General features: G+C 48.7%; 1 protein-coding gene and 82 non-coding genes across 83 annotated transcripts in view; 82 read left to right on the top strand and 1 right to left on the bottom strand.

Moving 5' to 3' along the window:
• LOC145237697 (dynein axonemal heavy chain 6-like) overlaps positions 1-15705 on the bottom strand; it is a 160618-nt gene that overhangs the window by 60877 nt on the left and 84036 nt on the right. The window lies entirely within an intron of this gene.
• On the top strand, positions 13-84 carry Trnae-uuc (transfer RNA glutamic acid (anticodon UUC)). Its single transcript has one exon. It is a non-coding gene; the product is annotated as a tRNA-Glu (tRNA).
• On the top strand, positions 90-160 carry Trnag-gcc (transfer RNA glycine (anticodon GCC)). The gene has a single exon. It is a non-coding gene; the product is annotated as a tRNA-Gly (tRNA).
• Trnae-uuc (transfer RNA glutamic acid (anticodon UUC)) lies at positions 280-351 on the top strand. Its single transcript has one exon. It is a non-coding gene; the product is annotated as a tRNA-Glu (tRNA).
• Positions 547-618, top strand: Trnae-uuc (transfer RNA glutamic acid (anticodon UUC)). Its single transcript has one exon. It is a non-coding gene; the product is annotated as a tRNA-Glu (tRNA).
• Trnag-gcc (transfer RNA glycine (anticodon GCC)) lies at positions 624-694 on the top strand. The gene has a single exon. It is a non-coding gene; the product is annotated as a tRNA-Gly (tRNA).
• Positions 892-962, top strand: Trnag-gcc (transfer RNA glycine (anticodon GCC)). Its single transcript has one exon. It is a non-coding gene; the product is annotated as a tRNA-Gly (tRNA).
• On the top strand, positions 1159-1229 carry Trnag-gcc (transfer RNA glycine (anticodon GCC)). Its single transcript has one exon. It is a non-coding gene; the product is annotated as a tRNA-Gly (tRNA).
• On the top strand, positions 1348-1419 carry Trnae-uuc (transfer RNA glutamic acid (anticodon UUC)). The gene has a single exon. It is a non-coding gene; the product is annotated as a tRNA-Glu (tRNA).
• Trnag-gcc (transfer RNA glycine (anticodon GCC)) lies at positions 1425-1495 on the top strand. Its single transcript has one exon. It is a non-coding gene; the product is annotated as a tRNA-Gly (tRNA).
• Trnag-gcc (transfer RNA glycine (anticodon GCC)) lies at positions 1692-1762 on the top strand. The gene has a single exon. It is a non-coding gene; the product is annotated as a tRNA-Gly (tRNA).
• Positions 1959-2029, top strand: Trnag-gcc (transfer RNA glycine (anticodon GCC)). The gene has a single exon. It is a non-coding gene; the product is annotated as a tRNA-Gly (tRNA).
• Trnae-uuc (transfer RNA glutamic acid (anticodon UUC)) lies at positions 2149-2220 on the top strand. Its single transcript has one exon. It is a non-coding gene; the product is annotated as a tRNA-Glu (tRNA).
• Positions 2226-2296, top strand: Trnag-gcc (transfer RNA glycine (anticodon GCC)). The gene has a single exon. It is a non-coding gene; the product is annotated as a tRNA-Gly (tRNA).
• Positions 2416-2487, top strand: Trnae-uuc (transfer RNA glutamic acid (anticodon UUC)). Its single transcript has one exon. It is a non-coding gene; the product is annotated as a tRNA-Glu (tRNA).
• On the top strand, positions 2683-2754 carry Trnae-uuc (transfer RNA glutamic acid (anticodon UUC)). The gene has a single exon. It is a non-coding gene; the product is annotated as a tRNA-Glu (tRNA).
• Trnag-gcc (transfer RNA glycine (anticodon GCC)) lies at positions 2760-2830 on the top strand. The gene has a single exon. It is a non-coding gene; the product is annotated as a tRNA-Gly (tRNA).
• On the top strand, positions 3028-3098 carry Trnag-gcc (transfer RNA glycine (anticodon GCC)). The gene has a single exon. It is a non-coding gene; the product is annotated as a tRNA-Gly (tRNA).
• Trnae-uuc (transfer RNA glutamic acid (anticodon UUC)) lies at positions 3476-3547 on the top strand. The gene has a single exon. It is a non-coding gene; the product is annotated as a tRNA-Glu (tRNA).
• Trnag-gcc (transfer RNA glycine (anticodon GCC)) lies at positions 3553-3623 on the top strand. The gene has a single exon. It is a non-coding gene; the product is annotated as a tRNA-Gly (tRNA).
• Positions 3820-3890, top strand: Trnag-gcc (transfer RNA glycine (anticodon GCC)). Its single transcript has one exon. It is a non-coding gene; the product is annotated as a tRNA-Gly (tRNA).
• On the top strand, positions 4087-4157 carry Trnag-gcc (transfer RNA glycine (anticodon GCC)). The gene has a single exon. It is a non-coding gene; the product is annotated as a tRNA-Gly (tRNA).
• On the top strand, positions 4276-4347 carry Trnae-uuc (transfer RNA glutamic acid (anticodon UUC)). The gene has a single exon. It is a non-coding gene; the product is annotated as a tRNA-Glu (tRNA).
• Trnag-gcc (transfer RNA glycine (anticodon GCC)) lies at positions 4353-4423 on the top strand. The gene has a single exon. It is a non-coding gene; the product is annotated as a tRNA-Gly (tRNA).
• Positions 4543-4614, top strand: Trnae-uuc (transfer RNA glutamic acid (anticodon UUC)). Its single transcript has one exon. It is a non-coding gene; the product is annotated as a tRNA-Glu (tRNA).
• On the top strand, positions 4810-4881 carry Trnae-uuc (transfer RNA glutamic acid (anticodon UUC)). Its single transcript has one exon. It is a non-coding gene; the product is annotated as a tRNA-Glu (tRNA).
• Trnag-gcc (transfer RNA glycine (anticodon GCC)) lies at positions 4887-4957 on the top strand. Its single transcript has one exon. It is a non-coding gene; the product is annotated as a tRNA-Gly (tRNA).
• Trnag-gcc (transfer RNA glycine (anticodon GCC)) lies at positions 5156-5226 on the top strand. The gene has a single exon. It is a non-coding gene; the product is annotated as a tRNA-Gly (tRNA).
• Positions 5612-5683, top strand: Trnae-uuc (transfer RNA glutamic acid (anticodon UUC)). Its single transcript has one exon. It is a non-coding gene; the product is annotated as a tRNA-Glu (tRNA).
• On the top strand, positions 5689-5759 carry Trnag-gcc (transfer RNA glycine (anticodon GCC)). Its single transcript has one exon. It is a non-coding gene; the product is annotated as a tRNA-Gly (tRNA).
• Positions 5956-6026, top strand: Trnag-gcc (transfer RNA glycine (anticodon GCC)). The gene has a single exon. It is a non-coding gene; the product is annotated as a tRNA-Gly (tRNA).
• Positions 6223-6293, top strand: Trnag-gcc (transfer RNA glycine (anticodon GCC)). The gene has a single exon. It is a non-coding gene; the product is annotated as a tRNA-Gly (tRNA).
• Positions 6413-6484, top strand: Trnae-uuc (transfer RNA glutamic acid (anticodon UUC)). Its single transcript has one exon. It is a non-coding gene; the product is annotated as a tRNA-Glu (tRNA).
• On the top strand, positions 6490-6560 carry Trnag-gcc (transfer RNA glycine (anticodon GCC)). Its single transcript has one exon. It is a non-coding gene; the product is annotated as a tRNA-Gly (tRNA).
• Trnae-uuc (transfer RNA glutamic acid (anticodon UUC)) lies at positions 6679-6750 on the top strand. The gene has a single exon. It is a non-coding gene; the product is annotated as a tRNA-Glu (tRNA).
• On the top strand, positions 6756-6826 carry Trnag-gcc (transfer RNA glycine (anticodon GCC)). Its single transcript has one exon. It is a non-coding gene; the product is annotated as a tRNA-Gly (tRNA).
• Trnag-gcc (transfer RNA glycine (anticodon GCC)) lies at positions 7023-7093 on the top strand. Its single transcript has one exon. It is a non-coding gene; the product is annotated as a tRNA-Gly (tRNA).
• On the top strand, positions 7557-7627 carry Trnag-gcc (transfer RNA glycine (anticodon GCC)). Its single transcript has one exon. It is a non-coding gene; the product is annotated as a tRNA-Gly (tRNA).
• On the top strand, positions 7824-7894 carry Trnag-gcc (transfer RNA glycine (anticodon GCC)). Its single transcript has one exon. It is a non-coding gene; the product is annotated as a tRNA-Gly (tRNA).
• Trnae-uuc (transfer RNA glutamic acid (anticodon UUC)) lies at positions 8015-8086 on the top strand. The gene has a single exon. It is a non-coding gene; the product is annotated as a tRNA-Glu (tRNA).
• Trnag-gcc (transfer RNA glycine (anticodon GCC)) lies at positions 8092-8162 on the top strand. Its single transcript has one exon. It is a non-coding gene; the product is annotated as a tRNA-Gly (tRNA).
• On the top strand, positions 8282-8353 carry Trnae-uuc (transfer RNA glutamic acid (anticodon UUC)). Its single transcript has one exon. It is a non-coding gene; the product is annotated as a tRNA-Glu (tRNA).
• Trnag-gcc (transfer RNA glycine (anticodon GCC)) lies at positions 8359-8429 on the top strand. Its single transcript has one exon. It is a non-coding gene; the product is annotated as a tRNA-Gly (tRNA).
• On the top strand, positions 8548-8619 carry Trnae-uuc (transfer RNA glutamic acid (anticodon UUC)). Its single transcript has one exon. It is a non-coding gene; the product is annotated as a tRNA-Glu (tRNA).
• On the top strand, positions 8625-8695 carry Trnag-gcc (transfer RNA glycine (anticodon GCC)). The gene has a single exon. It is a non-coding gene; the product is annotated as a tRNA-Gly (tRNA).
• Positions 8892-8962, top strand: Trnag-gcc (transfer RNA glycine (anticodon GCC)). Its single transcript has one exon. It is a non-coding gene; the product is annotated as a tRNA-Gly (tRNA).
• Positions 9159-9229, top strand: Trnag-gcc (transfer RNA glycine (anticodon GCC)). The gene has a single exon. It is a non-coding gene; the product is annotated as a tRNA-Gly (tRNA).
• Positions 9349-9420, top strand: Trnae-uuc (transfer RNA glutamic acid (anticodon UUC)). The gene has a single exon. It is a non-coding gene; the product is annotated as a tRNA-Glu (tRNA).
• Positions 9426-9496, top strand: Trnag-gcc (transfer RNA glycine (anticodon GCC)). Its single transcript has one exon. It is a non-coding gene; the product is annotated as a tRNA-Gly (tRNA).
• Trnag-gcc (transfer RNA glycine (anticodon GCC)) lies at positions 9694-9764 on the top strand. Its single transcript has one exon. It is a non-coding gene; the product is annotated as a tRNA-Gly (tRNA).
• Positions 10142-10213, top strand: Trnae-uuc (transfer RNA glutamic acid (anticodon UUC)). Its single transcript has one exon. It is a non-coding gene; the product is annotated as a tRNA-Glu (tRNA).
• Trnag-gcc (transfer RNA glycine (anticodon GCC)) lies at positions 10219-10289 on the top strand. The gene has a single exon. It is a non-coding gene; the product is annotated as a tRNA-Gly (tRNA).
• Positions 10486-10556, top strand: Trnag-gcc (transfer RNA glycine (anticodon GCC)). The gene has a single exon. It is a non-coding gene; the product is annotated as a tRNA-Gly (tRNA).
• On the top strand, positions 10753-10823 carry Trnag-gcc (transfer RNA glycine (anticodon GCC)). Its single transcript has one exon. It is a non-coding gene; the product is annotated as a tRNA-Gly (tRNA).
• Trnae-uuc (transfer RNA glutamic acid (anticodon UUC)) lies at positions 10943-11014 on the top strand. The gene has a single exon. It is a non-coding gene; the product is annotated as a tRNA-Glu (tRNA).
• On the top strand, positions 11020-11090 carry Trnag-gcc (transfer RNA glycine (anticodon GCC)). The gene has a single exon. It is a non-coding gene; the product is annotated as a tRNA-Gly (tRNA).
• Positions 11210-11281, top strand: Trnae-uuc (transfer RNA glutamic acid (anticodon UUC)). Its single transcript has one exon. It is a non-coding gene; the product is annotated as a tRNA-Glu (tRNA).
• On the top strand, positions 11477-11548 carry Trnae-uuc (transfer RNA glutamic acid (anticodon UUC)). The gene has a single exon. It is a non-coding gene; the product is annotated as a tRNA-Glu (tRNA).
• Trnag-gcc (transfer RNA glycine (anticodon GCC)) lies at positions 11554-11624 on the top strand. The gene has a single exon. It is a non-coding gene; the product is annotated as a tRNA-Gly (tRNA).
• Trnag-gcc (transfer RNA glycine (anticodon GCC)) lies at positions 11822-11892 on the top strand. Its single transcript has one exon. It is a non-coding gene; the product is annotated as a tRNA-Gly (tRNA).
• Trnag-gcc (transfer RNA glycine (anticodon GCC)) lies at positions 12089-12159 on the top strand. The gene has a single exon. It is a non-coding gene; the product is annotated as a tRNA-Gly (tRNA).
• On the top strand, positions 12356-12426 carry Trnag-gcc (transfer RNA glycine (anticodon GCC)). Its single transcript has one exon. It is a non-coding gene; the product is annotated as a tRNA-Gly (tRNA).
• Positions 12546-12617, top strand: Trnae-uuc (transfer RNA glutamic acid (anticodon UUC)). The gene has a single exon. It is a non-coding gene; the product is annotated as a tRNA-Glu (tRNA).
• Trnag-gcc (transfer RNA glycine (anticodon GCC)) lies at positions 12623-12693 on the top strand. Its single transcript has one exon. It is a non-coding gene; the product is annotated as a tRNA-Gly (tRNA).
• Trnae-uuc (transfer RNA glutamic acid (anticodon UUC)) lies at positions 12813-12884 on the top strand. Its single transcript has one exon. It is a non-coding gene; the product is annotated as a tRNA-Glu (tRNA).
• Positions 13080-13151, top strand: Trnae-uuc (transfer RNA glutamic acid (anticodon UUC)). The gene has a single exon. It is a non-coding gene; the product is annotated as a tRNA-Glu (tRNA).
• On the top strand, positions 13157-13227 carry Trnag-gcc (transfer RNA glycine (anticodon GCC)). The gene has a single exon. It is a non-coding gene; the product is annotated as a tRNA-Gly (tRNA).
• Trnae-uuc (transfer RNA glutamic acid (anticodon UUC)) lies at positions 13348-13419 on the top strand. Its single transcript has one exon. It is a non-coding gene; the product is annotated as a tRNA-Glu (tRNA).
• Positions 13425-13495, top strand: Trnag-gcc (transfer RNA glycine (anticodon GCC)). Its single transcript has one exon. It is a non-coding gene; the product is annotated as a tRNA-Gly (tRNA).
• Positions 13615-13686, top strand: Trnae-uuc (transfer RNA glutamic acid (anticodon UUC)). The gene has a single exon. It is a non-coding gene; the product is annotated as a tRNA-Glu (tRNA).
• On the top strand, positions 13692-13762 carry Trnag-gcc (transfer RNA glycine (anticodon GCC)). Its single transcript has one exon. It is a non-coding gene; the product is annotated as a tRNA-Gly (tRNA).
• Trnae-uuc (transfer RNA glutamic acid (anticodon UUC)) lies at positions 13882-13953 on the top strand. The gene has a single exon. It is a non-coding gene; the product is annotated as a tRNA-Glu (tRNA).
• Trnag-gcc (transfer RNA glycine (anticodon GCC)) lies at positions 13959-14029 on the top strand. The gene has a single exon. It is a non-coding gene; the product is annotated as a tRNA-Gly (tRNA).
• On the top strand, positions 14149-14220 carry Trnae-uuc (transfer RNA glutamic acid (anticodon UUC)). The gene has a single exon. It is a non-coding gene; the product is annotated as a tRNA-Glu (tRNA).
• On the top strand, positions 14226-14296 carry Trnag-gcc (transfer RNA glycine (anticodon GCC)). The gene has a single exon. It is a non-coding gene; the product is annotated as a tRNA-Gly (tRNA).
• Trnae-uuc (transfer RNA glutamic acid (anticodon UUC)) lies at positions 14416-14487 on the top strand. The gene has a single exon. It is a non-coding gene; the product is annotated as a tRNA-Glu (tRNA).
• On the top strand, positions 14683-14754 carry Trnae-uuc (transfer RNA glutamic acid (anticodon UUC)). The gene has a single exon. It is a non-coding gene; the product is annotated as a tRNA-Glu (tRNA).
• Positions 14760-14830, top strand: Trnag-gcc (transfer RNA glycine (anticodon GCC)). Its single transcript has one exon. It is a non-coding gene; the product is annotated as a tRNA-Gly (tRNA).
• Trnae-uuc (transfer RNA glutamic acid (anticodon UUC)) lies at positions 14951-15022 on the top strand. The gene has a single exon. It is a non-coding gene; the product is annotated as a tRNA-Glu (tRNA).
• On the top strand, positions 15028-15098 carry Trnag-gcc (transfer RNA glycine (anticodon GCC)). Its single transcript has one exon. It is a non-coding gene; the product is annotated as a tRNA-Gly (tRNA).
• On the top strand, positions 15218-15289 carry Trnae-uuc (transfer RNA glutamic acid (anticodon UUC)). Its single transcript has one exon. It is a non-coding gene; the product is annotated as a tRNA-Glu (tRNA).
• Positions 15476-15547, top strand: Trnae-uuc (transfer RNA glutamic acid (anticodon UUC)). Its single transcript has one exon. It is a non-coding gene; the product is annotated as a tRNA-Glu (tRNA).
• Trnag-gcc (transfer RNA glycine (anticodon GCC)) lies at positions 15553-15623 on the top strand. Its single transcript has one exon. It is a non-coding gene; the product is annotated as a tRNA-Gly (tRNA).

Below are 15705 nucleotides of genomic sequence, written 5' to 3'. Positions count from 1 at the left end.
TCTGGTTTCGTTTCCTACATGGTCTAGTGGTTAGGATTCCTGGCTTTCACCCAGGCGGCCCGGGTTCGATTCCCGGTGTAGGAAAATTGGCATTGGTGGTTCAGTGGTAGAATCCTCGCCTGCCACGCGGGGGGCCCGGGTTCGATTCCCGGCCAATGCAATCGTTTTTGGGAATATTTTTTGATAGCAATCGACATTTTCGTGGCATTATTTAATTTTTTTGCACAATGCATTAAAATATTTGAGTGATGGCGCGATTTTTAGTACTTTGGTTTCGTCTCCTACATGGTCTAGTGGTTAGGATTCCTGGCTTTCACCCAGGCGGCCCGGGTTCGATTCCCGGTGTTGGAAAATTGGCATTGGTGGTTCAGTGGTAGAATCCTCGCCTGCCACGCGGGGAGCCCGGGTTCGTTTCCCGGCCAATGCAATCGTTTTGGGGAATATTTTTCGATAGCAATCGACCTTTTCGTGGCATTATTCAATTTTTTTGCACAACGCGTTAAAATATTTGAGTGATGCCGCGATTTTGAGTACTCTGGTTTCGTCTCCTACATGGTCTAGTGGTTAGGATTCCTGGCTTTCACCCAGGCGGCCCGGGTTCGATTCCCGGTGTAGGAAAATTGGCATTGGTGGTTCAGTGGTAGAATCCTCGCCTGCCACGCGGGGGGCTCGGGTTCGATTCCCGGCCAATGCAATCGTTTTTGGGAATATTTTTTGATGGCAATCGACCTTTTCGTGGCATTATTCAATTTTTTTTGCACAATGCATTAAAATATTTGAGTGATGGCGCGATTTTGAGTACTCTGGTTGCGTCTCCAACACGGTCTAGTGGTTAGGATTCCTGGCTTTCACCCAGGCGGCCCGGGTTCGATTCCCGGTGTAGGAAAATTGGCATTGGTGGTTCAGTGGTAGAATTCTCGCCTGCCACGCGGGGGGCCCGGGTTCGATTCCCGGCCAATGCAATCGTTTTGGGGAATATATTTTGATGGCAATCGACCTTTTCGTGGCATTATTCAATTTTTTTGCACAACGCATTAAAATATTTGAGTGATGGCGCGATTTTGAGTACTCTGGTTGCGTCTCCAACACGGTCTAGTGGTTAGGATTCCTGGCTTTCACCCAGGCGGCCCGGGTTCGATTCCCGGTGTAGGAAAATTGGCATTGGTGGTTCAGTGGTAGAATCCTCGCCTGCCACGCGGGGGGCCCGGGTTCTATTCCCGGCCAATGCAATCATTTTTGGGAATATTTTTTCATAGCAATCGACATTTCTGTGGCATTATTTAATTTTTTGCCCAACGCGTTAAAATATTTGAGTGATGGCGCGATTTTGAGTACTCTGGCTTCGTCTCCTACATGGTCTAGTGGTTAGGATTCCTGGCTTTCACCCAGGCGGCCCGGGTTCGATTCCCGGTGTAGGAAAATTGGCATTGGTGGTTCAGTGGTAGAATCCTCGCCTGCCACGCGGGGGGCTCGGGTTCGATTCCCGGCCAATGCAATCGTTTTTGGGAATATTTTTTGATGGCAATCGACCTTTTCGTGGCATTATTCAATTTTTTTGCACAACGCATTAAAATATTTGAGTGATAGCGCGATATTGAGTACTCTGGTTGCGTCTCCATCACGGTCTAGTGGTTAGGATTCCTGGCTTTCACCCAGGCGGCCCGGGTTCGATACCCGGTGTAGGAAAATTGGCATTGGTGGTTCAGTGGTAGAATTCTCGCCTGCCACGCGGGGGGCCCGGGTTCGATTCCCGGCCAATGCAATCGTTTTGGGGAATATATTTTGATGGCAATCGACCTTTTCGTGGCATTATTCAATTTTTTTGCACAACGCATTAAAATATTTGAGTGATGGCGCGATTTTGAGTACTCTGGTTGCGTCTCCAACACGGTCTAGTGGTTAGGATTCCTGGCTTTCACCCAGGCGGCCCGGGTTCGATTCCCGGTGTAGGAAAATTGGCATTGGTGGTTCAGTGGTAGAATCCTCGCCTGCCACGCGGGGGGCCCGGGTTCGATTCCCGGCCAATGCAATCGTTTTTGGGAATATTTTTTGATAGCAATCGACATTTTCGTGGCATTATTCAATTTTTTTGCACAATGCATTAAAATATTTGAGTGATGGCGCGATTTTGAGTACTCTGGTTTCGTTTCCTACATGGTCTAGTGGTTAGGATTCCTGGCTTTCACCCAGGCGGCCCGGGTTCGATTCCCGGTGTAGGAAAATTGGCATTGGTGGTTCAGTGGTAGAATCCTCGCCTGCCACGCGGGGGGCCCGGGTTCGATTCCCGGCCAATGCAATCGTTTTTGGGAATATTTTTTGATAGCAATCGACATTTTCGTGGCATTATTTAATTTTTTTGCACAATGCATTAAAATATTTGAGTGATGGCGCGATTTTTAGTACTTTGGTTTCGTCTCCTACATGGTCTAGTGGTTAGGATTCCTGGCTTTCACCCAGGCGGCCCGGGTTCGATTCCCGGTGTTGGAAAATTGGCATTGGTGGTTCAGTGGTAGAATCCTCGCCTGCCACGCGGGGAGCCCGGGTTCGTTTCCCGGCCAATGCAATCGTTTTGGGGAATATTTTTCGATAGCAATCGACCTTTTCGTGGCATTATTCAATTTTTTTGCACAACGCGTTAAAATATTTGAGTGATGCCGCGATTTTGAGTACTCTGGTTTCGTCTCCTACATGGTCTAGTGGTTAGGATTCCTGGCTTTCACCCAGGCGGCCCGGGTTCGATTCCCGGTGTAGGAAAATTGGCATTGGTGGTTCAGTGGTAGAATCCTCGCCTGCCACGCGGGGGGCTCGGGTTCGATTCCCGGCCAATGCAATCGTTTTTGGGAATATTTTTTGATGGCAATCGACCTTTTCGTGGCATTATTCAATTTTTTTTGCACAATGCATGAAAATATTTGAGTGATGGCGCGATTTTGAGTACTCTGGTTGCGTCTCCAACACGGTCTAGTGGTTAGGATTCCTGGCTTTCACCCAGGCGGCCCGGGTTCGATTCCCGGTGTAGGAAAATTGGCATTGGTGGTTCAGTGGTAGAATTCTCGCCTGCCACGCGGGGGGCCCCGGTTCGATTCCCGGCCAATGCAATCGTTTTGGGGAATATATTTTGATGGCAATCGACCTTTTCGTGGCATTATTCAATTTTTTTGCACAACGCATTAAAATATTTGAGTGATGGCGCGATTTTGAGTACTCTGGTTGCGTCTCCAACACGGTCTAGTGGTTAGGATTCCTGGCTTTCACCCAGGCGGCCCGGGTTCGATTCCCGGTGTAGGAAAATTGGCATTGGTGGTAGAATCCTCGCCTGCCACGCGGGGGGCCCGGGTTCTATTCCCGGCCAATGCAATCATTTTTGGGAATATTTTTTCATAGCAATCGACATTTCTGTGGCATTATTTAATTTTTTGCCCAACGCGTTAAAATATTTGAGTGATGGCGCGATTTTGAGTACTCTGGTTTCGTCTCCTACATGGTCTAGTGGTTAGGATTCCTGGCTTTCACCCAGGCGGCCCGGGTTCGATTCCCGGTGTAGGAAAATTGGCATTGGTGGTTCAGTGGTAGAATCCTCGCCTGCCACGCGGGGGGCTCGGGTTCGATTCCCGGCCAATGCAATCGTTTTTGGGAATATTTTTTGATGGCAATCGACCTTTTCGTGGCATTATTCAATTTTTTTGCACAACGCATTAAAATATTTGAGTGATAGCGCGATATTGAGTACTGTGGTTGCGTCTCCATCACGGTCTAGTGGTTAGGATTCCTGGCTTTCACCCAGGCGGCCCGGGTTCGATTCCCGGTGTAGGAAAATTGGCATTGGTGGTTCAGTGGTAGAATTCTCGCCTGCCACGCGGGGGGCCCGGGTTCGATTCCCGGCCAATGCAATCGTTTTGGGGAATATATTTTGATGGCAATCGACCTTTTCGTGGCATTATTCAATTTTTTTGCACAACGCATTAAAATATTTGAGTGATGGCGCGATTTTGAGTACTCTGGTTGCGTCTCCAACACGGTCTAGTGGTTAGGATTCCTGGCTTTCACCCAGGCGGCCCGGGTTCGATTCCCGGTGTAGGAAAATTGGCATTGGTGGTTCAGTGGTAGAATCCTCGCCTGCCACGCGGGGGGCCCGGGTTCGATTCCCGGCCAATGCAATCGTTTTTGGGAATATTTTTTGATAGCAATCGACATTTTCGTGGCATTATTCAATTTTTTGCACAATGCATTAAAATATTTGAGTGATGGCGCGATTTTGAGTACTCTGGTTTCGTTTCCTACATGGTCTAGTGGTTAGGATTCCTGGCTTTCACCCAGGCGGCCCGGGTTCGATTCCCGGTGTAGGAAAATTGGCATTGGTGGTTCAGTGGTAGAATCCTCGCCTGCCACGCGGGGGGCCCGGGTTCGATTCCCGGCCAATGCAATCGTTTTTGGGAATATTTTTTGATAGCAATCGACATTTTCGTGGCATTATTTAATTTTTTTGCACAATGCATTAAAATATTTGAGTGATGGCGCGATTTTTAGTACTTTGGTTTCGTCTCCTACATGGTCTAGTGGTTAGGATTCCTGGCTTTCACCCAGGCGGCCCGGGTTCGATTCCCGGTGTTGGAAAATTGGCATTGGTGGTTCAGTGGTAGAATCCTCGCCTGCCACGCGGGGAGCCCGGGTTCGTTTCCCGGCCAATGCAATCGTTTTGGGGAATATTTTTCGATAGCAATCGACCTTTTCGTGGCATTATTCAATTTTTTTGCACAACGCGTTAAAATATTTGAGTGATGCCGCGATTTTGAGTACTCTGGTTTCGTCTCCTACATGGTCTAGTGGTTAGGATTCCTGGCTTTCACCCAGGCGGCCCGGGTTCGATTCCCGGTGTAGGAAAATTGGCATTGGTGGTTCAGTGGTAGAATCCTCGCCTGCCACGCGGGGGGCTCGGGTTCGATTCCCGGCCAATGCAATCGTTTTTGGGAATATTTTTTGATGGCAATCGACCTTTTCGTGGCATTATTCAATTTTTTTTTGCACAATGCATGAAAATATTTGAGTGATGGCGCGATTTTGAGTACTCTGGTTGCGTCTCCAACACGGTCTAGTGGTTAGGATTCCTGGCTTTCACCCAGGCGGCCCGGGTTCGATTCCCGGTGTAGGAAAATTGGCATTGGTGGTTCAGTGGTAGAATTCTCGCCTGCCACGCGGGGGGCCCGGGTTCGATTCCCGGCCAATGCAATCGTTTTGGGGAATATTTTTTGATAGCAATCGACCTTTTCGTGGCATTATTCAATTTTTTTGCACAACGCATTAAAATATTTGAGTGATGGCGCGATTTTGAGTACTCTGGTTGCGTCTCCAACACGGTCTAGTGGTTAGGATTCCTGGCTTTCACCCAGGCGGCCCGGGTTCGATTCCCGGTGTAGGAAAATTGGCATTGGTGGTTCAGTGGTAGAATCCTCGCCTGCCACGCGGGGGGCCCGGGTTCTACTCCCGGCCAATGCAATCATTTTTGGGAATATTTTTTCATAGCAATCGACATTTCTGTGGCATTATTTAATTTTTTGCCCAACGCGTTAAAATATTTGAGTGATGGCGCGATTTTGAGTACTCTGGTTTCGTCTCCTACATGGTCTAGTGGTTAGGATTCCTGGCTTTCACCCAGGCGGCCCGGGTTCGATTCCCGGTGTAGGAAAATTGGCATTGGTGGTTCAGTGGTAGAATCCTCGCCTGCCACGCGGGGGGCTCGGGTTCGATTCCCGGCCAATGCAATCGTTTTTGGGAATATTTTTTGATGGCAATCGACCTTTTCGTGGCATTATTCAATTTTTTTGCACAACGCATTAAAATATTTGAGTGATAGCGCGATATTGAGTACTGTGGTTGCGTCTCCATCACGGTCTAGTGGTTAGGATTCCTGGCTTTCACCCAGGCGGCCCGGGTTCGATTCCCGGTGTAGGAAAATTGGCATTGGTGGTTCAGTGGTTGAATTCTCGCCTGCCACGCGGGGGGCCCGGGTTCGATTCCCGGCCAATGCAATCGTTTTGGGGAATATATTTTGATGGCAATCGACCTTTTCGTGGCATTATTCAATTTTTTTGCACAACGCATTAAAATATTTGAGTGATGGCGCGATTTTGAGTACTCTGGTTGCGTCTCCAACACGGTCTAGTGGTTAGGATTCCTGGCTTTCACCCAGGCGGCCCGGGTTCGATTCCCGGTGTAGGAAAATTGGCATTGGTGGTTCAGTGGTAGAATCCTCGCCTGCCACGCGGGGGGCCCGGGTTCGATTCCCGGCCAATGCAATCGTTTTTGGGAATATTTTTTGATAGCAATCGACATTTTCGTGGCATTATTCAATTTTTTTGCACAATGCATTAAAATATTTGAGTGATGGCGCGATTTTGAGTACTTTGGTTTCGTCTCCTACATGGTCTAGTGGTTAGGATTCCTGGCTTTCACCCAGGCGGCCCGGGTTCGATTCCCGGTGTTGGAAAATTGGCATTGGTGGTTCAGTGGTAGAATCCTCGCCTGCCACGCGGGGGGCCCGGGTTCGATTCCCGGCCAATGCAATCGTTTTTGGGAATATTTTTTGATAGCAATCGACATTTTCGTGGCATTATTTAATTTTTTGCACAATGCATTAAAATATTTGAGTGATGGCGCGATTTTGAGTACTCTGGTTTCGTCTCCTACATGGTCTAGTGGTTAGGATTCCTGGCTTTCACCCAGGCGGCCCGGGTTCGATTCCCGGTGTAGGAAAATTGGCATTGGTGGTTCAGTGGTAGAATCCTCGCCTGCCACGCGGGGGGCTCGGGTTCGATTCCCGGCCAATGCAATCGTTTTTGGGAATATTTTTTGATGGCAATCGACCTTTTCGTGGCATTATTCAATTTTTTTGCACAACGCATTAAAATATTTGAGTGATGGCGCGATATTGAGTACTGTGGTTGCGTCTCCATCACGGTCTAGTGGTTAGGATTCCTGGCTTTCACCCAGGCGGCCCGGGTTCGATTCCCGGTGTAGGAAAATTGGCATTGGTGGTTCAGTGGTAGAATCCTCGCCTGCCACGCGGGGGGCCCGGCTTCGATTCCCGGCCAATGCAATCGTTTTGGGGAATATATTTTGATGGCAATCGACCTTTTCGTGGCATTATTCAATTTTTTTGCACAACGCATTAAAATATTTGAGTGATGGCGCGATTTTGAGTACTCTGGTTGCGTCTCCAACACGGTCTAGTGGTTAGGATTCCTGGCTTTCACCCAGGCGGCCCGGGTTCGATTCCCGGTGTAGGAAAATTGGCATTGGTGGTTCAGTGGTAGAATCCTCGCCTGCCACGCGGGGGGCTCAGGTTCGATTCCCGGCCAATGCAATCGTTTTTGGGAATATTTTTTGATGGCAATCGACCTTTTCGTGGCATTATTCAATTTTTTTGCACAATGCATGAAAATATTTGAGTGATGGCGCGATTTTGAGTACTCTGGTTGCGTCTCCAACACGGTCTAGTGGTTAGGATTCCTGGCTTTCACCCAGGCGGCCCGGGTTCGATTCCCGGTGTAGGAAAATAGGCATTGGTGGTTCAGTGGTAGAATTCTCGCCTGCCACGCGGGGGGCCCGGGTTCGATTCCCGGCCAATGCAATCGTTTTGGGGAATATATTTTGATGGCAATCGACCTTTTCGTGGCATTATTCAATTTTTTTGCACAACGCATTAAAATATTTGAGTGATGGCGCGATTTTGAGTACTCTGGTTTCGTCTCCAACACGGTCTAGTGGTTAGGATTCCTGGCTTTCACCCAGGCGGCCCGGGTTCGATTCCCGGTGTAGGAAAATTGGCATTGGTGGTTCAGTGGTAGAATCCTCGCCTGCCACGCGGGGGGCCCGGGTTCGATTCCCGGCCAATGCAATCATTTTTGGGAATATTTTTTGATAGCAATCGACATTTCTGTGGCATTATTTAATTTTTTTTGCACAATGCATGAAAATATTTGAGTGATGGCGCGATTTTGAGTACTCTGGTTTCGTCTCCTACATGGTCTAGTGGTTAGGATTCCTGGCTTTCACCCAGGCGGCCCGGGTTCGATTCCCGGTGTAGGAAAATTGGCATTGGTGGTTCAGTGGTAGAATCCTCGCCTGCCACGCGGGGGGCCCGGGTTCGATTCCCGGCCAATGCAATCGTTTTTGGGAATATTTTTTGATAGCAATCGACATTTTCGTGGCATTATTCAATTTTTTTGCACAATGCATTAAAATATTTGAGTGATGGCGCGATTTTTAGTACTTTGGTTTCGTCTCCTACATGGTCTAGTGGTTAGGATTCCTGGCTTTCACCCAGGCGGCCCGGGTTCGATTCCCGGTGTTGGAAAATTGGCATTGGTGGTTCAGTGGTAGAATCCTCGCCTGCCACGCGGGGGGCCCGGGTTCTATTCCCGGCCAATGCAATCATTTTTGGGAATATTTTTTCATAGCAATCGACATTTCTGTGGCATTATTTAATTTTTTGCCCAACGCGTTAAAATATTTGAGTGATGGCGCGATTTTGAGTACTCTGGTTTCGTCTCCTACATGGTCTAGTGGTTAGGATTCCTGGCTTTCACCCAGGCGGCCCGGGTTCGATTCCCGGTGTAGGAAAATTGGCATTGGTGGTTCAGTGGTAGAATCCTCGCCTGCCACGCGGGGGGCTCGGGTTCGATTCCCGGCCAATGCAATCGTTTTTGGGAATATTTTTTGATGGCAATCGACCTTTTCGTGGCATTATTCAATTTTTTTGCACAACGCATTAAAATATTTGAGTGATAGCGCGATATTGAGTACTGTGGTTGCGTCTCCATCACGGTCTAGTGGTTAGGATTCCTGGCTTTCACCCAGGCGGCCCGGGTTCGATTCCCGGTGTAGGAAAATTGGCATTGGTGGTTCAGTGGTAGAATTCTCGCCTGCCACGCGGGGGGCCCGGGTTCGATTCCCGGCCAATGCAATCGTTTTGGGGAATATATTTTGATGGCAATCGACCTTTTCGTGGCATTATTCAATTTTTTTGCACAACGCATTAAAATATTTGAGTGATGGCGCGATTTTGAGTACTCTGGTTGCGTCTCCAACACGGTCTAGTGGTTAGGATTCCTGGCTTTCACCCAGGCGGCCCGGGTTCGATTCCCGGTGTAGGAAAATTGGCATTGGTGGTTCAGTGGTAGAATCCTCGCCTGCCACGCGGGGGGCCCGGGTTCGATTCCCGGCCAATGCAATCGTTTTTGGGAATATTTTTTGATAGCAATCGACATTTTCGTGGCATTATTTAATTTTTTTGCACAATGCATTAAAATATTTGAGTGATGGCGCGATTTTTAGTACTTTGGTTTCGTCTCCTACATGGTCTAGTGGTTAGGATTCCTGGCTTTCACCCAGGCGGCCCGGGTTCGATTCCCGGTGTTGGAAAATTGGCATTGGTGGTTCAGTGGTAGAATCCTCGCCTGCCACGCGGGGGGCTCGGGTTCGATTCCCGGCCAATGCAATCGTTTTTGGGAATATTTTTTGATGGCAATCGACCTTTTCGTGGCATTATTCAATTTTTTTTGCACAATGCATGAAAATATTTGAGTGATGGCGCGATTTTGAGTACTCTGGTTGCGTCTCCAACACGGTCTAGTGGTTAGGATTCCTGGCTTTCACCCAGGCGGCCCGGGTTCGATTCCCGGTGTAGGAAAATTGGCATTGGTGGTTCAGTGGTAGAATTCTCGCCTGCCACGCGGGGGGCCCGGGTTCGATTCCCGGCCAATGCAATCGTTTTGGGGAATATATTTTGATGGCAATCGACCTTTTCGTGGCATTATTCAATTTTTTTGCACAACGCATTAAAATATTTGAGTGATGGCGCGATTTTGAGTACTCTGGTTGCGTCTCCAACACGGTCTAGTGGTTAGGATTCCTGGCTTTCACCCAGGCGGCCCGGGTTCGATTCCCGGTGTAGGAAAATTGGCATTGGTGGTAGAATCCTCGCCTGCCACGCGGGGGGCCCGGGTTCTATTCCCGGCCAATGCAATCATTTTTGGGAATATTTTTTCATAGCAATCGACATTTCTGTGGCATTATTTAATTTTTTGCACAATGCATTAAAATATTTGAGTGATGGCGCGATTTTGAGTACTCTGGTTTCGTCTCCTACATGGTCTAGTGGTTAGGATTCCTGGCTTTCACCCAGGCGGCCCGGGTTCGATTCCCGGTGTAGGAAAATTGGCATTGGTGGTTCAGTGGTAGAATCCTCGCCTGCCACGCGGGGGGCTCGGGTTCGATTCCCGGCCAATGCAATCGTTTTTGGGAATATTTTTTGATGGCAATCGACCTTTTCGTGGCATTATTCAATTTTTTTGCACAACGCATTAAAATATTTGAGTGATAGCGCGATATTGAGTACTGTGGTTGCGTCTCCATCACGGTCTAGTGGTTAGGATTCCTGGCTTTCACCCAGGCGGCCCGGGTTCGATTCCCGGTGTAGGAAAATTGGCATTGGTGGTTCAGTGGTAGAATTCTCGCCTGCCACGCGGGGGGCCCGGGTTCGATTCCCGGCCAATGCAATCGTTTTGGGGAATATATTTTGATGGCAATCGACCTTTTCGTGGCATTATTCAATTTTTTTGCACAACGCATTAAAATATTTGAGTGATGGCGCGATTTTGAGTACTCTGGTTGCGTCTCCAACACGGTCTAGTGGTTAGGATTCCTGGCTTTCACCCAGGCGGCCCGGGTTCGATTCCCGGTGTAGGAAAATTGGCATTGGTGGTTCAGTGGTAGAATCCTCGCCTGCCACGCGGGGGGCCCGGGTTCGATTCCCGGCCAATGCAATCGTTTTTGGGAATATTTTTTGATAGCAATCGACATTTTCGTGGCATTATTCAATTTTTTTGCACAATGCATTAAAATATTTGAGTGATGGCGCGATTTTGAGTACTCTGGTTTCGTTTCCTACATGGTCTAGTGGTTAGGATTCCTGGCTTTCACCCAGGCGGCCCGGGTTCGATTCCCGGTGTAGGAAAATTGGCATTGGTGGTTCAGTGGTAGAATCCTCGCCTGCCACGCGGGGGGCCCGGGTTCGATTCCCGGCCAATGCAATCGTTTTTGGGAATATTTTTTGATAGAAATCGACATTTTCGTGGCATTATTTAATTTTTTTGCACAATGCATTAAAATATTTGAGTGATGGCGCGATTTTTAGTACTTTGGTTTCGTCTCCTACATGGTCTAGTGGTTAGGATTCCTGGCTTTCACCCAGGCGGCCCGGGTTCGATTCCCGGTGTTGGAAAATTGGCATTGGTGGTTCAGTGGTAGAATCCTCGCCTGCCACGCGGGGAGCCCGGGTTCGTTTCCCGGCCAATGCAATCGTTTTGGGGAATATTTTTCGATAGCAATCGACCTTTTCGTGGCATTATTCAATTTTTTTGCACAACGCGTTAAAATATTTGAGTGATGCCGCGATTTTGAGTACTCTGGTTTCGTCTCCTACATGGTCTAGTGGTTAGGATTCCTGGCTTTCACCCAGGCGGCCCGGGTTCGATTCCCGGTGTAGGAAAATTGGCATTGGTGGTTCAGTGGTAGAATCCTCGCCTGCCACGCGGGGGGCTCGGGTTCGATTCCCGGCCAATGCAATCGTTTTTGGGAATATTTTTTGATGGCAATCGACCTTTTCGTGGCATTATTCAATTTTTTTTGCACAATGCATGAAAATATTTGAGTGATGGCGCGATTTTGAGTACTCTGGTTGCGTCTCCAACACGGTCTAGTGGTTAGGATTCCTGGCTTTCACCCAGGCGGCCCGGGTTCGATTCCCGGTGTAGGAAAATTGGCATTGGTGGTTCAGTGGTAGAATTCTCGCCTGCCACGCGGGGGGCCCGGGTTCGATTCCCGGCCAATGCAATCGTTTTGGGGAATATATTTTGATGGCAATCGACCTTTTCGTGGCATTATTCAATTTTTTTGCACAACGCATTAAAATATTTGAGTGATGGCGCGATTTTGAGTACTCTGGTTGCGTCTCCAACACGGTCTAGTGGTTAGGATTCCTGGCTTTCACCCAGGCGGCCCGGGTTCGATTCCCGGTGTAGGAAAATTGGCATTGGTGGTTCAGTGGTAGAATCCTCGCCTGCCACGCGGGGGGCCCGGGTTCGATTCCCGGCCAATGCAATCGTTTTTGGGAATATATTTTGATGGCAATCGACCTTTTCGTGGCATTATTCAATTTTTTTGCACAACGCATTAAAATATTTGAGTGATGGCGCGATTTTGAGTACTCTGGTTGCGTCTCCAACACGGTCTAGTGGTTAGGATTCCTGGCTTTCACCCAGGCGGCCCGGGTTCGATTCCCGGTGTAGGAAAATTGGCATTGGTGGTTCAGTGGTAGAATCCTCGCCTGCCACGCGGGGGGCCCGGGTTCGATTCCCGGCCAATGCAATCGTTTTTGGGAATATTTTTTGATAGCAATCGACATTTTCGTGGCATTATTCAATTTTTTTGCACAATGCATTAAAATATTTGAGTGATGGCGCGATTTTGAGTACTCTGGTTTCGTTTCCTACATGGTCTAGTGGTTAGGATTCCTGGCTTTCACCCAGGCGGCCCGGGTTCGATTCCCGGTGTAGGAAAATTGGCATTGGTGGTTCAGTGGTAGAATCCTCGCCTGCCACGCGGGGGGCCCGGGTTCGATTCCCGGCCAATGCAATCGTTTTTGGGAATATTTTTTGATAGAAATCGACATTTTCGTGGCATTATTTAATTTTTTTGCACAATGCATTAAAATATTTGAGTGATGGCGCGATTTTTAGTACTTTGGTTTCGTCTCCTACATGGTCTAGTGGTTAGGATTCCTGGCTTTCACCCAGGCGGCCCGGGTTCGATTCCCGGTGTTGGAAAATTGGCATTGGTGGTTCAGTGGTAGAATCCTCGCCTGCCACGCGGGGAGCCCGGGTTCGTTTCCCGGCCAATGCAATCGTTTTGGGGAATATTTTTCGATAGCAATCGACCTTTTCGTGGCATTATTCAATTTTTTTGCACAACGCGTTAAAATATTTGAGTGATGCCGCGATTTTGAGTACTCTGGTTTCGTCTCCTACATGGTCTAGTGGTTAGGATTCCTGGCTTTCACCCAGGCGGCCCGGGTTCGATTCCCGGTGTAGGAAAATTGGCATTGGTGGTTCAGTGGTAGAATCCTCGCCTGCCACGCGGGGGGCTCGGGTTCGATTCCCGGCCAATGCAATCGTTTTTGGGAATATTTTTTGATGGCAATCGACCTTTTCGTGGCATTATTCAATTTTTTTTGCACAATGCATGAAAATATTTGAGTGATGGCGCGATTTTGAGTACTCTGGTTGCGTCTCCAACACGGTCTAGTGGTTAGGATTCCTGGCTTTCACCCAGGCGGCCCGGGTTCGATTCCCGGTGTAGGAAAATTGGCATTGGTGGTTCAGTGGTAGAATTCTCGCCTGCCACGCGGGGGGCCCGGGTTCGATTCCCGGCCAATGCAATCGTTTTGGGGAATATATTTTGATGGCAATCGACCTTTTCGTGGCATTATTCAATTTTTTTGCACAACGCATTAAAATATTTGAGTGATGGCGCGATTTTGAGTACTCTGGTTGCGTCTCCAACACGGTCTAGTGGTTAGGATTCCTGGCTTTCACCCAGGCGGCCCGGGTTCGATTCCCGGTGTAGGAAAATTGGCATTGGTGGTTCAGTGGTAGAATCCTCGCCTGCCACGCGGGGGGCCCGGGTTCGATTCCCGGCCAATGCAATCGTTTTTGGGAATATATTTTGATGGCAATCGACCTTTTCGTGGCATTATTCAATTTTTTTGCACAACGCATTAAAATATTTGAGTGATGGCGCGATTTTGAGTACTCTGGTTGCGTCTCCAACACGGTCTAGTGGTTAGGATTCCTGGCTTTCACCCAGGCGGCCCGGGTTCGATTCCCGGTGTAGGAAAATTGGCATTGGTGGTTCAGTGGTAGAATCCTCGCCTGCCACGCGGGGGGCCCGGGTTCGATTCCCGGCCAATGCAATCGTTTTTGGGAATATTTTTTGATAGCAATCGACATTTTCGTGGCATTATTCAATTTTTTTGCACAATGCATTAAAATATTTGAGTGATGGCGCGATTTTGAGTACTCTGGTTTCGTTTCCTACATGGTCTAGTGGTTAGGATTCCTGGCTTTCACCCAGGCGGCCCGGGTTCGATTCCCGGTGTAGGAAAATTGGCATTGGTGGTTCAGTGGTAGAATCCTCGCCTGCCACGCGGGGGGCCCGGGTTCGATTCCCGGCCAATGCAATCGTTTTTGGGAATATTTTTTGATAGCAATCGACATTTTCGTGGCATTATTTAATTTTTTTGCACAATGCATTAAAATATTTGAGTGATGGCGCGATTTTTAGTACTTTGGTTTCGTCTCCTACATGGTCTAGTGGTTAGGATTCCTGGCTTTCACCCAGGCGGCCCGGGTTCGATTCCCGGTGTTGGAAAATTGGCATTGGTGGTTCAGTGGTAGAATCCTCGCCTGCCACGCGGGGAGCCCGGGTTCGTTTCCCGGCCAATGCAATCGTTTTGGGGAATATTTTTCGATAGCAATCGACCTTTTCGTGGCATTATTCAATTTTTTTGCACAACGCGTTAAAATATTTGAGTGATGCCGCGATTTTGAGTACTCTGGTTTCGTCTCCTACATGGTCTAGTGGTTAGGATTTCTGGCTTTCACCCAGGCGGCCCGGGTTCGATTCCCGGTGTAGGAAAATTGGCATTGGTGGTTCAGTGGTAGAATCCTCGCCTGCCACGCGGGGGGCTCGGGTTCGATTCCCGGCCAATGCAATCGTTTTTGGGAATATTTTTTGATGGCAATCGACCTTTTCGTGGCATTATTCAATTTTTTTTGCACAATGCATGAAAATATTTGAGTGATGGCGCGATTTTGAGTACTCTGGTTGCGTCTCCAACACGGTCTAGTGGTTAGGATTCCTGGCTTTCACCCAGGCGGCCCGGGTTCGATTCCCGGTGTAGGAAAATTGGCATTGGTGGTTCAGTGGTAGAATTCTCGCCTGCCACGCGGGGGGCCCGGGTTCGATTCCCGGCCAATGCAATCGTTTTGGGGAATATATTTTGATGGCAATCGACCTTTTCGTGGCATTATTCAATTTTTTTGCACAACGCATTAAAATATTTGAGTGATGGCGCGATTTTGAGTACTCTGGTTGCGTCTCCAACACGGTCTAGTGGTTAGGATTCCTGGCTTTCACCCAGGCGGCCCGGGTTCGATTCCCGGTGTAGGAAAATTGGCATTGGTGGTAGAATCCTCGCCTGCCACGCGGGGGGCCCGGGTTCTATTCCCGGCCAATGCAATCATTTTTGGGAATATTTTTTCATAGCAATCGACATTTCTGTGGCATTATTTAATTTTTTGCCCAACGCGTTACAATATTTGAGTGATGGCGCGATTTTGAGTACTCTGGTTTCGTCTCCTACATGGTCTAGTGGTTAGGATTCCTGGCTTTCACCCAGGCGGCCCGGGTTCGATTCCCGGTGTAGGAAAATTGGCATTGGTGGTTCAGTGGTAGAATCCTCGCCTGCCACGCGGGGGGCTCGGGTTCGATTCCCGGCCAATGCAATCGTTTTTGGGAATATTTTTTGATGGCAATCGACCTTTTCGTGGCATTATTCAATTTTTTTGCACAACGCATTAAAATATT

Source organism: Phallusia mammillata, chromosome 7, assembly GCF_965637545.1.
Source record: "Phallusia mammillata chromosome 7, kaPhaMamm4.hap1.1, whole genome shotgun sequence".
NCBI lineage: Eukaryota > Metazoa > Chordata > Ascidiacea > Phlebobranchia > Ascidiidae > Phallusia > Phallusia mammillata.
The sequence above is the reverse complement of the archived record's forward strand: the minus strand, read 5'-3'. Positions and strand labels throughout refer to the sequence as shown.